At 44.3% G+C, this 16,641-nt stretch overlaps 1 protein-coding gene across 1 annotated transcript in view; it reads left to right on the top strand.

Moving 5' to 3' along the window:
- Positions 1–167: 167 nt before the first annotated feature.
- The window catches only part of ARHGAP29 (Rho GTPase activating protein 29), a 127,582-nt gene continuing 111,108 nt past the window's right edge, over positions 168–16,641 (top strand). Inside the window, exon 1 of the mRNA XM_018559219.1 lies at positions 168–255. The gene's annotated coding sequence lies outside the window, so the exon portion shown is untranslated. The remainder of the gene's footprint in view (positions 256–16,641) is intronic.

Genomic DNA, 16,641 nt, shown 5'->3' with positions numbered 1-16,641 from the left:
TTAGTGTGTAGGTCCTCACAGTGGGCCGGGATGGGGCGTACCTATGTTGGATGTGGGCGTGTCTGTGGCGGCTGTGCGGACTGGAGTGGGGTTGCGGCGCCAGTCAGGCAGAGGAGGCGGTGTACGGCGGCTGGCTGCTGTATATTGTGTGTGTTGCTTTTCTTCTATTGGAACCGTTACGGGATCTCCGTGGGGCTAAGTGTGGCGTGTACGGGACCGAGGGCCTCGGAGGGATGCTGCAGCTCTGCTCTCAAGGTAATGCCGTGATTGCTGGCCCGGGGGGGGGAGTACAGACAGCTGGGGGCTGTGGAGTTTTGTTGGCCCTGTGAGAGTGTCCTGGGTGATCACATGAGGGTCCCATATTCTAGATGTGTCCATGTGGCTGCTGCTGGCAGCTAGAGTCTCCATCTCTTATCAATGGTATTGTAATGATCGATTACAGCTGTTGATCCCTTTCTGTAGAACTCATCATAGATGGACAGATGTTTCACTGACAATGGTGGCTGGTGAGACATCTGACCTTCCAGAGATCTACTGAGTGACCTACCTGCGAGGTAATGCAGGATTTAGCCTTCTGATCAGTCTTCTGTAGCTGTGATGGGTCAGGACCCTAATTTGGCCATGAGCATGCTTGTGATTGGTCAGGACCCTCAATTGGCTGTGGGCATGCTTGCGATGGGTCAGGACCCTCATTTGGCTGTGGGCATGCATGCGATAGGTCAGGACCCTCATTTGGCCGTGGCATGCTTGCGGTGGGTCAGGACCCTCATTTGGTCGTGGGCATGCTTGAGATGGGTCAGGACCCTCATTTGGGCATGCTTGCGATGGGACAGGACCCTCATTTGGGCATGCTTGCGATGGGACAGGACCCTCATTTGGGCATGCTTGCGATGGGACAGGACCCTCATTTGGGCATGCTTGCGATGGGACAGGACCCTCATTTGGGCATGCTTGCGATGGGACAGGACCCTCATTTGGGCATGCTTGCGATGGGACAGGACCCTCATTTGGGCATGCTTGCGATGGGACAGGACCCTCATTTGGGCATGCTTGTGATGGGTCAGGACCCTCATTTGGGCATGCTTGTGATGGGTCAGGATCCTCATATGGGCATGCTTGTGATGGGTCAGGATCCTCATTTGGGCATGGGCATGCTTGTGATGGGTCAGGACACTCATATGGGCATGCTTGTGATGGGTCAGGACCCTCATTTGGCCATGGGCATGCTTGTGATGGGTCAGGACCCTCATTTGGGTATGCTTGTGATGGGTCAGGACCCTCGTTTGGATGTTGATATGCTTGTGATGGGTCATGACCCTCATTTGGCCATGAACACGTTTGTGATGTGTCACCACACGGCAGTGTAGTAAATTTACAGGGTTATTCACAAAAGGGTGAAGAGTGTGGAGAAGGCAGGAGAAGTGAACAATCTAGGACAACATATAGATCATTTGGAAAAATTATCCAATACACCTCACTTTCCAGTTCAGCGATGTTGTCCTAGATTGTTTACTTCTCCTGCCTTCTCCAAACTCTTCACCCTTTTGTGAATAACCCTGTCAGTCTAGTCTGCCAATGGTTTTATTGGTTTCTAGGTTGGTAACTGTTTTTTTTTTTTATTTGGGTCATTGGATTAAAAAGTTTACAAACTTTGAGGGAATGATCATAACCTGTTGTAAGGAATAAGTTGGAAAACCTCTGTTTAATACCAAGCACTGGGCCCCTAGGGGAGTCCTATGGCCATGACAGCTGATGCTTCAGTTGGGTCGTGTATGGCAACCTGTTTTATTGATTGACCATCTATCTGCTGAAAAAGTGTCATTACTTGTCAAATGATTCTCGGGACATCTAGGACTTGTGGTCCTATAACCAATGAAGAGTACAAATAGCCCACGTCTAAATTATTGGCACATATGTTATATTGTACCTGTTCTACTAGGTTACAAGGTGGAGGCGATGTGTGTAGTTCAACAGATTGACACATTGAAATCTGAAATTGTTTGTTCTTTGCACCGTTGGGAAGTCCTACGTCCATTACAGCTGATGCTTTAGCTGAGTTGTATATGGCAACCTTGTCAAATAATCCTTGGGACATCTAGCACTTGTGGTTCCTTAACAAATGGAAAGTTTAAGTAACCCGTGTCCAAGCTTCCCAATTATTGTCACGTATGTGGTATTGTATGTGTTCCACTAGGTTGTAGATTGGAGGCGAGGTGTGTGGTTCAAGGGATTGATACATTGAAATCTGCAATGGATTATTTTTTGCTACCATGGGAAGTCCTGCAGCCATCACAGCTGATACTTCAATGGGGTTGTGTAAGGAAACCAGTTTCATGACACTGGGTAACATTCACAGACGTGCCTTCATTGAAAGATTAACTGAAAACCAATTTGTTAAAGTCTGTATGTACCCCAAGAGCAATGATTGGCCCTCTGTCTGCTGAAAAAGTGTCATCATGACTTGTCAAATAATTCTTGGGACCCCTAGGACTTGGGTTACTTGCACTCTCCATTCGTTATGGAACCACATGTCCAAACTTCCCAATTATTGGCACTTATGTGTTTCTGTTCCACTAGATTAAAAGGTGGAGACAAGGTGTGTGTGGTTCATGGGAATTACTCATTGAAATCTGCAATGGATTGCTTAGCCACATATGGATGTGTTTTTCATGTATTCCATCATTGTGTAGCAATGCGAGTCCTGCACAATTCAGAAGTTTGCCTTGTGAGCAGCACTGGTACCTGTCAGATCTGGCTATCAGCATGGGTTGGTGTAGCTGTCTGGAGTAATGGACTTGGCATTGGTGGGTGGTGTGAAGTAAGGGGCACAGTAAGTTATACAGTAATAGCTTCTTAGAGTGTATGTATAGCCCAAACGTCTAACTTTAAAATTTTGAATAGAGTAAAAAGAAAGTAAGAGGAGATCTATCCAAAGTATTGAAGTAAGAATGAAATCTCTCCAAAGCACAGACGGTTGTCCCCATACCAAGTATCCACATTAGATCTGTAAAAAATAAGTCAAGGCAACTGTATTTTTCTTGAAGACGTTTCACTAGACACCCGACCAGCTTTCTCAATTCTGAATTGTCCAGTTGACTTATTTTTTACAGATATACCATGACCTGGATGAATGACAATCTTCACAGACCAGTGTCCACATTGGAAAATGTACTCTCTTCCTGATTTTGGATTTCCCATTACTCTCTACTGTGGTCACCTGGACCCAAAGCAAAGGGGAATCTCCCCAGCAGGGACCCATACAGTCATAAAAACCCAAAGGAGCTCCCGACCCTTCCATATGCTATACAAAATGAAAAAAAAAACATTGGCTTTATATACACTTCCACAACTTAGCTGATACTAGTGATTTGCGGGAATTTACAACAGCCAATCACAGATCTTGTTTCTAGCCTTAAGGTGCCCATACACCTTACGACCATCGCAAGACTTTTGTCTTGCGATGGTCGTAAGCTTATTGAAAGCTTGTACGATCTGCCCACCTTGGACGGGCAGATCGTACTTGCGATCATCGATGCGAGCGGGGCGGGCTTCTGATGACCGCAATGCAGAACGGGCAGTGTGCGCGTGCGCACACCGGCCCGTTCCGCAGCTATCGGACGAGCAGGCTAGAAACCCGCCGACAATCGTACGACACGTACGTACGATTTTCGTACGACAGCCCCATCCTGCCCCGATGATCGCAAGATTAATTTAGCCGTAATTAACAAAAAGCACCTGGACGAAATGCGGTAATTGATTTGTCGTATTTTCGTTCGCGCATGCGCAGTGTAGATCGTGCGACTTTTGACGGACGGAAACGGCAGCAACCTTACGACAATCGTACGATCGAGCAAAGTTTTCCAACATGCTTGACCGTCAAAAGTCGTACGATTGTACAGTAATGTCGGTCGGGCACTCTATTCACACGTACGATTGTCGTTCGAAAAGTCGATCGCATACGATTATCGTCCGATAATCGTAAGGTGTATGGGCACCTTTAGACTGACCGTAGATGTAGACATGGGACAGCAGGAGAGCTGTGATTCTTACTATGGAGTAAAGGGAAGGGTTCTTCTTTTATCTTACAACAATGCAACAGTCTTGCAGTAATGAGCTATCGGCTAGATGGAGTGTATTGTAGCTAAGCTGTTGCCGTCTGCTAGTATATAAGTTGTCATCAGAGTTAAGTCTTGTAATATGTAGGGTGTCATCAGAGCAGTAGTAGACTATTCACTATTACAATACAGATCGAATAGTTCAAGGCTGTTGTGCGGGTTACTGATATGGTGTCAGGAGGATGTTTCTAAAGCCGGTTATACTTGATTATGTTTTCTTTGTTGAACCTGCGGGCTGAATGAAGAAAATATCACAGATTCCTCCATCAATGCTTACGAGTGTGGATGGAGGAATCCCCCGCTGTTTTGCATTGTATTCTGACAGCCACTGTATGAATACCCGAACTGAGCTTGCAGCTGATTAGCTGCTAGATCCGTTTGGGCGAGAATTTTCCAACCTGCTCCTTCAATCTGATTGAAGGTTACTGACAGGGGCGCCCTCTGAGTTACATTTTGTCAGTTCATCACTGTGTATAGCCTACCTAATTCTGTACAAGAGACCTGTAGAATGGATAATGTATTCTTAGGTGCTGTGGTATCTCTTCTACTAGGTCACTTGTCTGTAGGTCACGAGATTGCCATTGACTGCATAACAATTTCCGGGCATTTGGTGTGTAGATATATACCGTAGTTTTGGTAAATGCAAGATGTGTGGTTACCTGAATTTGACCTGTATTGACCCCTTGCTGTCACTGTACAGCAGCGTTGGAGTGTGAGAGGAAGAAGCAGCATCACAATCATCACAATCAGTTCATATGCTGACAAAAAGAATGCTGATAGGAGGGGAAGGCAGAGTGACAAAAAAGCATTGTGGGGAAAATCTCTGCATTGAAGGTAAACATTGCAGCAGTTGTTAGTTTCATTGTTATTTGGGTATTCATTGTTATCTTGGCTCTAGTAAGTGTGTGTGTGTGTGTGTGTGTGTGTGTGTTGAGTGTGTGTGTGTGTGTGTGTGTGTGTGTGTGTGTGTGTGTGTGTGTGTGTGTGTGTGTAATTGTGGTAAGGAGTAAAGACGGGCAGCTGCATTGGGGTAAATGTAGCATATTTTGTGTTGTATAAATGTTTACAATAAATTTGCAGCACTTTGTAAGTTGTAGGTATGTGGTCCTACTGGAAGTGGTAAATAAAGGCGCAGTGTTTGGTCGCACTCAGTCCTGTCCTGAGAACGGCCTGTATGGTGCATTATATATGTTGTGCTGGTATTTCATGTATTGCTCCAGGTCTTCTAGGCAAACATTGTGGGTTTCTCCTCAACTGTTTGCAGTCTATTGTATTGGTGAGATCCATGATTGAAGACATAGTGACAACCCTTCATGTTTGTGCTGCCAGTAATGCAATCCATATTTCTGAATGAGCATATTGTAATACTGCAACACTTTATTAAGACTTACTCTAAAAGGCCTCATTCACAAAGCTTAGAGTCGGCCCGTACAGATCCATGCGGCGTGCACGACTGTATCGGGCCCTTCCCGGGAGGGACAGGTGCTGCATGTGATTGTATGAAGCAGCCTGTTCTTCCCTATGGGAGGACGCGGCCGTACACCGCTGTACACTCACCCGAGCTGCACAGCTGTACTCTGATGCAGACAGGATGGGTTCTGTCTGCGCCCGGGCTCGGGCACCCGCTCGTGTCCTCCCATGGGTCTCATTCACACTGCCGTATAATACGCTGCGCATAGATGCATGCAGGGTTCTTTCCCATATGCAAATAAATGGCTCCATACATATAGCTGCATATGGAGCTGTATTTTTGCTCTGCGTAAAGATGCGCAAAAAAAATGGAACTGGGATGCGCCCGGGCTCAGAATTTCTGCGTATTTTACACGCGTAGAGTACATTAAAGTTTCTACTCAAAATTATGCATTCTGGGATTGCATACAGTTCACGCATATACACGTCTATACACATTTACAAATATGCGTACAATTTTTTGTGTTGCGTGCGAATGAGGCCTTAGGGAAGAAAAGGCTGCTGCGTACAGTCACATGCAGCACCTGTCCTTACCGGGAAGGGCCCGATACGGCCGTGCACACCACACGGATCTGTACGGGCCGACTCTAAGCTGTGTGAAAGAGGCCTAACATCAGCATGATCAAATCACACCAGTTTCAGAATAAAGTACCTGTTCCTTGCAGTAACTAAAGCGGGCTGTATACGTCCTAGTTTTTTTTTTTTTTGGTTCAAACCTCGAGGATGACCAAACAAAATTGATCGGTTCCCCTATTCATGCTAAACAGTGTGGATGGTGAAATCTCCCCTGCCGGCTATTGTATTCTAACAGCCAGTGCTCGCCTAGCTCTCAGTGATTGCGGCTGATCAGCTGCAGTCATCCGGCTCAACATTTTTGGCCCGGCTCATTTGACAAAAGCTGATAAAAAAATGTACTTTTGCCGAACCTACTGGTGCTGGAGGGGGCCACCCATGAACTGAATTTTGTCTGAGTCCTGCTGACTGGCACTAAAATTCGGACCTTAAAAGAAAAAAGCTGCTTTGCCTTCGCTGCCAGCCTTGGCAGCTTAGATCACATGGTCTGTGGGAACTAGTCCTTACCTTGTCTGTTTTTAGTCTGTCTGCATTGAAATGAAAGGCTGTACATAGATGAAAGCAAACAATACGAACAGTTAAAATTTGTTCACAATCATTTGATTTCATTTACATATATTCCCAAGAAAGTAAAGACGACATTTCCCTTTTTAAATTCCAGTTTTTAGGCACATTCATATAAAATGATAATCTACAAAGCACTTCTTAGTTCATTCTGTTAAATTTTTGTTGTATACTTATACAAACATGAAACATAAATATTTGTTTCAGTTGCATTGTTGGACTTGCACAGGTTGTACATAATCATACATTGATTCTCTTGCTCATCTTTTCAGTTGTTCTAGCAAACGTTTTACAAATATTGTCATTATTTCTCACATTATAGCATAAATACTCTATTACATTTGCAACGTCAAAACCTTGAGTGGCCTTTTACTATGTTTACTTTAGATTTGTTGTTCTATTTGTTATGTCTGTTAATATTTAAGGATCATTGTGGTGTTTGACTTATTTTTATCTTCTTTTCTGTGTTTCTCTATAAAGAGATTACACAGGAGACGCAGTATGTAATTTCCTTTAAACTGTTGCTGCAATATTTACTGCTAACCCCCCTCCATATAGCAGTGGTTAGTAAACTCATGAAGCAACAGCCTCTCTGTATGAAGGGAGCTTCACAGTCACTGTAATGCTTTTATTTCTCCCTAACTTTGGAAATTTCCCACCCTCTTGCTGTGTTTTTTGTCAGGTGGAAACCCCAGTGATAGACTCGGAGGGTTGTGTGTATGAGACTACAATGGCATCATAATCCTCTCTGCCTACAGAATTTCTGATAGTATTATGTATGTAGTCAGTGGAAATTCACATCACAACAATGTGATTTGCTTCCTCTCATCTATAAGGCACAATAAGTTTATATCCTTCAAGGTGTAACGGTGTGAGTTATAAGAAGGGCAGCAGAATAAACGTACAAAATAAAACATATAAATAATAATTAAAAATGCATTTGTCTAATTTGTTTCACCCCCAACTGAATCTCATCCATTAAAATCATTTGGTGAATGACTAGCTGGATGTATATAGAACATTATTATTTGTATTTTTTTTTTTTTTTTACGGGGCCATGTGACCATAATTTTTACATTTTATTGAACTCAATTGAAAATATTTTATCTTGGTGTATGTAACCGTCAATTGAGGCTATTATCAAAGTTGGATGGTACATGGGATCCTGATAGTCAAAGCTTCTCAGTCCCTGTTCATGCTTAAGGGCTTGTTCACACAAAGTCCGCATTCTGTCCGGACCAGATCCGTGCGCTCATGCACCCAAAATGTATCCCTATGTGTTTTATGGGCTACAGTTCTCATGAGCGCAGTCCGTTCCTGTCCAGACAGAAAAAAATACTGCATGTTACATTTTGTCCGGCCTGGAAATTCACGGACGCGTCAAACGCGCTGCACTGCAGCTAACATACTGACAGCCCCACTCCAACAAAAAAAAACGGATGTTTTAACTGGAACACATCAAAAACGCACTGCATGCATACCGCGTCTCCAGATCTGGACCAGAAAATCACGTGAACAGGCCCTTAGACGGTTCTGTTTGGAAACAGTATTTTCTCTGATATCATATGTTGTTGGCATAGTCCTTGTATCTGCTTCCTAGTTTTTTTTCTTTTCTGGTGTCTTTTGCTATCGGAGCTCCAAATCCCAAAAAACTTTGCATGCAGTTTGTTGCCACGGTGCTTGTAATTGGCAAGCACCATTCTTGCTGGTCGGGACCAGGTGGATGAAAGTGTCCACATCCAGCATGGACAATCCTCCACATTCTTCCAAGGCCCTCTGCTGCTTTCTATGGTTCTTGAAATGGGCATCACTGGGGTTGTAGAGGTTTTTGCGGGTCCTTCCCAGGCGGATGAAAGTCTTCACGTCCAGCATGGACACTTCTGAATCCTCCAATTTCTTCCCAGGCCTTCTGCTGGTTCTTGTAATTGGCCTTGTTGGGGTTTTTGGAGGTACTAGTAGGCCCTTACCAGGCAGATGAAAGCCTCCACATCCAGCAAGGACCCTCCCGAATCCACCAATTTATTCACAAATGCACAACATTACCACGGTCAAATTCTTGTGTTGCATGTTTTCATGCGCTCCATTGAAGGCCATGGGACCAAAAAAGCGTTTTCCCACCAAAATAAAAAGCTCACTTTTTTTTTGTGTGCGACAAATGATGCTTAGGTGTGACCGAGCACTATCAAAAATAATGCAAATCTTCATTGTTGAGCATTGTCATGCTTTAGGAAATGCATGAAAAGTCGCTCAGGTGTGAATAGGGACTGAAGCAATGAAAAATGGCATCTGTTTTGTGCTAAAGCTGTGTGTGGGATCTAGTGGGTAGTTCAGTGGGCAGGCATAGTACTACCACCCCTAGGCTCCTGTATCCTACACAGTGTCCCTAAATGCTATGGGGACTAACAGTAAGCCCTCGTTCACACCTGAACGTTTTGTAGCGCGTTCTACGCTCGACGAACGCTCAAAAATATAAATCCCATTGTATTCAATGGTCTCGTTTCCACCTTGGCGTATTTCCGCCCGTCCCTAACGCACTACAAAACGGCCCACGCCTGAAATGGTACAGGTACTACTTTGGCCAGTTTTGTTGCGCGTTTCCATTGGGATACAGCCAAGTAGCCTTCGGAATCGCGTAACTTTTTTACCACGAATCGTGGTAAAAAAAAACACGCTGCGGTCGCGCATATGCAATACGCCTAGGTGTGAACAAGACCTAATATTAGGTTTTCTAATGTTTTCAACAACCATTATCCTCAGTAGCTGATGGAAGGTTGTTTTGGAGGTACCTCATAGACATCTGCCAGTCTGTGATTGGCGTGGTTTGCTGAGGGCTACTGATACTTATTCGACTCTTGCAAGGATGGGTCAATACCTCTTTGCTTGTTATATGTGCCAGTCGATAACAATTTGAATTCTTTTTGGCATTGTTTGGACTTTTATATACATATAATCTGAGATCACTGTGCGGCTTGTCTGGTTAGTCTATAGGTGGAAAAGAGAGACAAGGTAATTGAGGTGGAATGATAAACGTCTGAGCTGAAGATACCAGACAGCGTAAAAGCTATCTGTGAGCTGATGAAGCTGTCCCCTGTGGGTGTTTGAAGATTGTGTGTAATCTTTGTTAATAGTATGGCTACTGAAACATCTGCTGTGCCGTAGGTCATCATACTGTGGTGGATTTAACTTTGTCATGTATTCATAATGTCAGTTTATTAGGGACAGCGTTTTCCAAACTTATTTGTAAAATATAGATGAGCCCATGCCAAATAATATAAGGTGATGCTTCAAGGTATAGGGCACTGCATTTACCGTGTGTGTGTTCATTCTATTATAAGATGGCAAAATAATAATTAAAACACGTGTTCCGGAAAATGATTTTTCTGCTGATGTCCATTTACTGCAAAGAGGATTTAATTTTCTTAAGGATTACAGCTAGCATAAGTACTTGTAATGGTCTTGATATTTACTCTCTGAGCCAAGCTGGGCTCTACTGTTCTGCAGAGTACTGTCAGTCTAACATGGCGGACACTGTTACAGTAGGAGAGAGTGGACAAGTATGACTACCAGTGTGTTGCTGCTCCTTCATTGTCCAGTAATAGGTAGGGGCTGGACTATCGCAGGAGCCAGGTTCCCAGTGTGCCTTGAAAATTACAGTAGGCGCCTAACTTTTGAGGTTTTCTCTAGTTGTCAATGGCGCTGGCTCCTAAAGGAAAATACATTTTTCTGACTCCTGAATTGGACAGAGTAACTCCTGAATTCCACATTAAAGTGACTCTAAAATCAAGGGTTAAATCTTAAAAATGCATTCATTTATTAACAAAAATGTATCTTATTTGTGTATCACTCGGCTGTAGATCCTCAAATCTTCTCTGAATTTCTGAATTGGTGCTGACGCTGTCCTTCCTTCTGGAGGGTGGCTACTTTTGTTCCCTATGGTCCCTGTGTGTGTGTTGTAAAGTAGTCACCGCTAAAAGCTCGCTCCCATGATGGACTACAATTTCAATACAAATGAGCAAAGTAAACATTGTAGTCCATCAGGGAGCGAGCTTGGAGCGGTGGCTACTTGACAACACACACAGGGACCATGGGGAACAAAAGTAACCACCCTCCAGAAGGAAGCACAATGTCTGCACCAAAACAGATGATTTGAGCCGAGTGATGCACAAATAAGATACATTTATGTTAATATTTCGGTTAGTTGAATGCATTTTTAAAGGAGAACTATGGGGTTAGGGCTTTCCCCCATAGTTCTCCGAATGGTAACGGGAGGACACAAACTAACGTCCTCCCGTTACCCAAAGCTCAGCTGCAGCTCGCGTTATACTGTGACGCTGCAGCTGAAATGGATCCCGACAATTATGTCTGGATCCGCCCAGCTGCGTGACTGACAGCTGGCTCTGCTTATCTAGAGGCAGAGCCAGCTGTACCCGCCCCCCGTCCGTTCCGCCAGTCACCGCTGGAGCATTGGGGAGGGGGGAATCCAGTCCCTCCTCTGTCACGGATCTCTGCCGTGACAGGATCGAGAAGTGAGCGGACGCCGGTATGTGTTCGCTCACTTCCCGATCTACTGACCCGACCTGTGACAGTCTCATTGTCACAGGTCGGCTAGAACTATGAGGTGAGTGAAAAGCACTCGCCTCATAGTTCTCCTTTTAAAGTTTGGCTCCTGAGTCTGTATTCAGTAGGATGCAGAGCAGTGATGTAGTGTGACATGTAATAAGACAAAACTACTAGGGATGTCCCGATACCGATGCTAGCATTGCTTCGGTAATTGGTATCGGCAAGTACATGAGGGCCTGTACTTGTACTTGGACTTAAAAAAGTGGCATCGGGACATCCCTAAATACAACTATGACTTCTAACCTGGAATCTAGATGCTTGCTCTGGGTTTTCAACTTTACACTATTAAACCTCGTAAAATGTTTTTGCATTTCTATTGTTTTAGAATTCAAATCTGATTTATGACATTAGGTCGAAATATTTGGTTGCCATGGATGTGACTTTGATGACATCATTGATGTCAATCTCGGTTTTCCAGGATTATGTTCCACACCAGAGTGATCTAATCACGTCTTTTAAGCTGATCCTAAAAACAGTGTCATGTAAATAGTATCTATTGTAGTTCTTCACAGGCTAATTAATAAGGTTTCTGCCCCTGCTGGGGGCATTCTAGGGCCTGCAGAACAGGTGTTGCACAAATGAAGATGAAGTCAGAGCCGTCTCATTTCCTTTATTCAAGTTTCAGCCCGGGTTTGGGGGGGTTTTGTGCTTTGAGCAATTGACTGGCTTGTTTTATTACCCCTCGCTAATTTGATGGGAAAATGTGAGCTCTTTCATATGATCAGCGAAACGTCTTCAAGAAATATACAGCAAGTCCAGTTGCCTTGATTTTCTCCTTTACAGATATACCATGACCTGAATGAATGGGAACCTTCACAGACATGCTCCAAATTATGGATCTGAAATCCACAGCATGCATGGGCTGTAATCAGTGTAAAAGGAAAAAAAGAAAATCTGTATGGGTCTAAAGGTGTCCATGCAGCTGCTGATTATCGTGCAATAATCGCGGGTGATCCCGCGATCATAGATAATCGGCAGGCGATATGGGCAGCGTGCGACCTCTTCTACTGTAAGGTTGCACGACATTCGTCTTCCGAGCACACTTGAAAACGTGCCGAAAATCGTACGATTTTCGGCGGGTTAGTGGCGTGCTTAGGACTACGTTCACACTGGTGCGTTCTGGGAGACCTGCGGAACCTAGGTATTTTTGGGGCGTGAATGGCAGATGTCCCGTTCAGATGTGGCTGGTGTATCCATTCAAGTTAATGATCTTGTGACAGCGGCCACATCTGTCATCGGCATTCTGCATGTAATCGTACGTTGAACAATTATATGCAGCTTGGGATAGACGCAGGATAGTGACAACCATCTATCGTAAACGGCATGTAATTGTACCATGCATGATAACTCGTGTGCTGCTGCTGAGACATGCGGCTCCTGTCATTAACTTGAATAGGCACAGCAGCCGCATTTGAACAGGGATGTCTGGGATTCCTGCCGCAGGAATCCACATGTTCTTGCCGTAGAGGTCCCATATGTCACCTTGTAAATGGGGTCTAAAAGTGGCAAACTCTGGTCTTCCAGCTGTGCTAAAATTACAACTCCCATGATGCATCTGTCTCTGGGAGTCATGCCTGTGAGAATCTTCCAATGCCTCCATGAGATTTGTAGTTCAACAACATCTGGAGGGCTGGAGTTTGCCCACTCCTGCTTTATGATGCATGGCTGTGTTGGATTTCTTCTACTAATCAGTGTTATTGGGTTTGTTTGTTTTTTCTCCTGAGACAAACTGGTGATGTATTGCAGTGGGTGGGCACACGCACAATTTACCAGGACGTCGGATCTCTGGCTGTGTATTGGTTTGTCTTCCATTTGCCAGAAATGATGGCAGAAGTGTAAATTGGTTAGTTTGTCATAAATAAATCCTGCTTTTCAAATTGGATTGGAGATTTCCACATATTCACACTGGAGTTCTCTGCCTTGTAGCCATACATGTTTTTTTCTGTTCTTTCTGTAATAATAGCATTTTCATACATTCCCAGTTTTGTTTTTCCTTTGTGTCACAATCTCTGCACAATAGGAGTGGAGCAGATCCTTGTCATCATCTTTGTTCTTTTTCTCTTGGCTCTGCCAAGGTTCCTTGTACTGAATGCAGGATGATCAGCTTGGACCCTTGTGGTTTTTACGTTTTGTGTCTTCCTGTTAGTGAGCGTTATCGATTGTATTGCAATGCTCTGGAGGGTGTGGAATTTGGCAGCTGCTAAACATATTCAGGGCCTATCATTATGTCCCCTTGCTTCATAGTCCTAGTCCTTGCCCAGAAATGACCTAAATACAGAGGTCTTCAGGCTAATGCCGACCATACACTCGTGCTTTTGTTCAGTCTGCCCCTTGGCATTCTAGGGCCCCCATTTTGCTTACTTGTCAGTAATGCTGAGGGCCTGTTCCTGAGCACCCTTTGCGGTGTCATTGATCTTGCATACAGAAAGACCAATGTATCAGTGTCTTAATATGAAGAGACATCTCGCAGCCACAGGTGGCATTCGGACCTGCTTTGGATTATTGCTGATATGTTAAATCGGAAGTTGCGCAACACAGGCTTCAGGAAATCAACCCACCCACCCCACATGTGAGGAGATGTATGAAATCTGGCTGCAGTGAATTACATTAAACTCGGATAAGGTAAGTTTGTGTGGATTTTCTGATTCAAGGGCATTCTCATTGTTTTTCTAGATGGTACGAACTGCTCACTGATGACGGTGGAAGGGACGGCACAGCTGACTCGCTCTGGCTTTGGCTCTAGAGAAGCAGAGCCAGCTGTCAATATTGTCAGGATCTTTCCCAGCTGCAGCATAGCTCTGCTGTCAGCATATCGGGCCCGTTCACACCAGGTGCAGTGAGTTCCGGCCCGTTTCTGGCCAGAACGCACTGCCTCGCTTGAAGCATTTTGATCGCACCGGACTACAGGCATAATGTGCCTTGCGATCCCATGTGGCCAAGCACATTGCAGCCAGATGGCGTGGCTACGGTGCCATTCACTTCAATGGCCCGCCATGCCCCCTCCTGCCCCACAAAAAAGTAAGCCGGCCGCAGAGGTAGTGCATTCTGGCCAGAATTGGGCCGGAACGCACTGCATCTGGTATGAACGGGGCCATAGTGGGCATTAGCCCCGCTAGATGCTAGCTTTGGGTCGCAGTGAAAACAGAAAAATGGCCTGGTAATGAAGGGCTATATACAGGCTGGTGGTTAATTGTACGGTAGTATCAGAAGGAAGGTCATGACATATGCTCCTGACTTCCTCATTCTGCTTAATAGCTGATGCTGAGACTTCCAAAATGAGCATTGGCTGTTAAAGTGTATAAGTGGTTTTTGCTTTTGTTAACGCTTGGTCAATGATTAAGATTATAAGTTGCTTTTATTCATAGATGTAAATATGGCCTGGCATAAATGAGGCCTACAGTAGCTGCTGTCCATGTACCCATGTTCGCCTTTAAATCCCTGAGGGGTTCCTTGGTTCCCTTGCCCAGGCTTCTCAATAGGTCTTGACTCAAGATTGAGCCTTGCCCCCTCCTGGCGCTAAGCCCTGGCTCCTTACATTCAGTTATACGCCAAAGCATTAGTGAGCTGCAGAGATTCACTTTAAACAATCACATTTACCATATAAGCCCAGCAATGCTCCCTCCTTTATTGGTATTACATGATTATATAATTGCATAACTCTGATCTATTAAAAATGATTCTTTACGTTGGGTATTTTACCACCTCTATGCTAAATTGCCATGTACTGTCCAATCACACTGAGCCTTGTGCTACACCCTTGAATGTGGATGGTATGATTACATTTCATACAATTTCAATGGAATTTACAAGAACGTATGGGGTGTCGTGTCATAATTGCTTCCTTGATCATTATAACAAAAGCAATTGTATCTGTCACTGAAATTAAAAGATCTTACCCGTAGATGTGAACATGGAAACGTCTTATGCTAGTAGGTATCTCTATAGCCTGAAAATCAAGTTTTAAAAGGAAGGGATGGACAGGGTTGTTCCTAATCAGTGACAGGGTATATAATTCATTCAAGTATGTATGTATGTATGTATGTATGTATGTATGTATGTATAATTTACCATCAAACAATGCAAACACTCTGATTTGTGTAAGGGTGGAGATAACTCCATCCCCTCTTTCTCACTGATATTATACTGAAGATTGCCTTGCACAGTAATATTTTTATGGGTGATTTTGAGCTAATTTTTCCAACTCAAAGATTTGCCTAGGTCACTTGATATCTGCCTGCCAAGAGACTTGTGGCCCTTTAATGTCATTAAGTATGGCAGAATCTTACATTCAGTCATATAGACCTTTTCTGGGAGACCTGCAGTGAGTTAAAGGTCTCGTTCACACCTAGGCGTATTGCATATGCGCGTCTGTCGCGCGTTTTTTTACCGCGATTCGCGGTAAAAAAGTTGCGCGTTTCCGAAGGCTACTTGGCTGTATCCCAATGGAAACGCGCAACAAAACGGCCCAAAGTAGTACCTGTACCTTTTCAGGTGTGTAGCGCGTTAGGGACGGGCGGAAATACGCCAAGGTGGGAACGAGACCATTGAATACAATAGGATTTATATTTTTGAGCGTTTTGTAGAGCGTTCGTCGAGCGTAGAACGCGCTACAAAACGTTCAGGTGTGAACGAGGGCTAAGGGAATCTGGCTGTTTCAGGGCAAAGTGAAAAGTTCTCTTGAAAGCACACTCTCCCACGCTCAGACCTTCAATGTGATGGCAGACTGACCTCCATGTTTGCCCTCCTACACTGCTGACATGCCACCACTGCCCTCTTCTCTGCTGCTTCTTCGTTGGCTATGGATCATGTAACTCTGGCACATGCACATTGAAGTAAAGCTGGCCATATACTGTAAGATTTTGATGGACAAGAAAAATGCCTATTGTACTCTGATAGCCCGTGACTTTAATGACTGGCTGCAGTCACTGTTTGGCTGGCATTTTTCCACCTGGCTCCGTCAGCAAAAGTCTACTAAAAATTCAATTTGGTCAAGCTGGGTAGTGCTAGCAGGGCCACCAACAAATCGATTTTAATCAGATTTAGCAGGAAACAGGCAAAATTGGATTTGTGTGCTTTATATTTTCCCAGTGCTCGGCTCCTTTCTGGGCATGTTTCAGATGCTTCGAGTTGACCAAATGTACATTGCACTGAGAACACGCAGCAGGCAGAGTGTACAAAAATATTTGGTAGGAGACAGGAAGGGGTTTTTGCAGACGTGACAAACTATACATCCTAGCAACTTTTTTTTTTTTTTTTTTTTTTTTTTTTTTTTTTCGGAGTTTTTTTTTTGCCCCTTTGT

The sequence above is a fragment of the Nanorana parkeri genome, unplaced genomic scaffold, assembly GCF_000935625.1.
Source record: "Nanorana parkeri isolate BGI_ZX_2015 unplaced genomic scaffold, ASM93562v1 scaffold382, whole genome shotgun sequence".
NCBI classification, from domain to species: Eukaryota; Metazoa; Chordata; class Amphibia; order Anura; family Dicroglossidae; genus Nanorana; species Nanorana parkeri.
This window is presented reverse-complemented; position numbering and strand designations above follow the sequence as displayed.